Source organism: Berghia stephanieae, chromosome 12 (assembly GCF_034508935.2).
Source record: "Berghia stephanieae isolate SIO BIC M18660-M18661 chromosome 12, UCSD_Bste_1.3, whole genome shotgun sequence".
Classification (NCBI taxonomy): Eukaryota; Metazoa; Mollusca; class Gastropoda; order Nudibranchia; family Aeolidiidae; genus Berghia; species Berghia stephanieae.
The window spans coordinates 14,631,883-14,633,830 of NC_088371.1; positions in this window are offsets into that span (position 1 = coordinate 14,631,883).

Sequence of the window (1,948 nt, forward strand, 5' to 3'; positions counted from 1 at the left end):
AACTCTCCTTTCTGTGTCAGCATTCATGGTCCAGGCCTCGCAACCATAGAGGAGTACAGACAGTACCAGAGAACTAAATAGTTTAAGCCTGATGAAATGATATGCGCAAAAAGTTTGAATTCGTCTAAAATAGTATTGACAGATACAAGAAGAAGCAAGAAATACTTAACGACCACAGATAAATAATTATCACGGGTCGCATGAGGACATGGCCTGATAAAGGACTGGCCGTATGGAGTCCAGCGTAGAGGATCTATAAAACTCTTGTGTTGGAAATCATGGCCATCTATCGATGTGCAATGCAAGCATCTCAAAGCCGCGTCTTGTTTTGACGATTTTCAAAAGTTATATTTATAAAGACGTGACACAATTTAATTAAATTCTTTATTTTTGTTTTATTTTTCGAAGAAAATTGAGAAGGAAAGATAATAAAAACAATGAAAATTATTTATATTGCGCACAATTATATACAATAAAGATCTAGGCATACACACACACACACACACACACGCACACACACACACACACACACATCTACATATATGTTGTAAGATTGAAGAGAATCTATAAGAATCTGTGTTGGAAATCATTACCATGTATCGATAGGAACAGCGTGGCTCAGTGGTACGGTCTTTGCTTCGTGCCCGTAAGGTACTGAGTTCAATTACCCGCCGCTGCACGCGCTGTGTGGCCTTGAGCAAGTCACCTCGCCCTAGCTCACTATGCAGCGCTGCTCTGCGGCTGACGCTTGGGTTTTTCCAGTCTTCCCTTGGAATATACCCAAAAGACAAATTTCCCCTTGGGATGAATAAAGAGAATTTAAAAAAATAATTTCAATTTATTATGTTTAAGCATCTCACCTTGTTGACGCTTTTGAAAAGTTATATTCGTGACAAAATCTAATTAAATTCTTTATTTAATTGTATCTCGAAAAAGATTGAGAAAATTTAATTAAGAAACTAGGGTGCAGGCACCGATGTAAGATAAATATCCTTCTATACTGCATTATATGCAGATGATACTGCTATTCTTGGCTTATTAAAAGATAAAGACCGAAAAGAATTATTTCAAACAAATAAATATATTCACCGATTGGTGTAAACAAAATCAGCTTGAATTAAATGTTGAAAAAACGAAAGAACAGGTGTTTGGTGTAAAAAATAAAAACGACTTAAAGTGTGTGGCGATCGGTAAAGATGATGTTGAGATAGTTGACTATTTTAAATATTTAGGAATAACCATTGATAGTTCCCTCAATTTCTCTCAACATATTAATATAATATCTAAGAAAGTTGCCCAAAGATTATACATCCTAAGGAAATTGAGAACATTTCAAGTAAGGAAGAAAACTATGTTAAGAGTTTATGACTCATTGATTAAAAGTGTAATTGCGTTTGGCTGCACCATATGGTTTGGAGGATGCCGACTTAAAGATAAATCAAAAATTTCAAAATGTATCAAAGAGGCATCAAAAATAATAAACCATCCTCTTGATGGAGTAGAAAGAATTCATGGAAAAGCAATAGAAAGGAAAGCATTCTCAATTACCAACAATAAAAAACATATTTTATACCATGAATTTAGTCTTTTACCATCTGGGAGAAGGTTTTGTCAGATTAAATGTAGAACTAACAAGTATAAATCAACGTTCGTTCTATCAGCAATAAAAATTTTGAATATTTCATATGGTACAAAGAAACCAAGGATTGATTCGTTGACTGATTAACTGATTAATTTATTTAATGTAAGATTAACTGACCAATTGATAATGATGATAATTTTTGGTGTCGAATTGCCACAATCGTAACAAATTGAAAATGAAATGAATATGTTTATGTTTTGTATATCGCACGTGTGAAAGAAAGAAGAGAGGAAGAGAGAGAGAGAGAGAGATAGAGAGAGAGAGAGAGAGAGAGAGAGAGAGAAAATAAGTAGGAGTGAAATATCT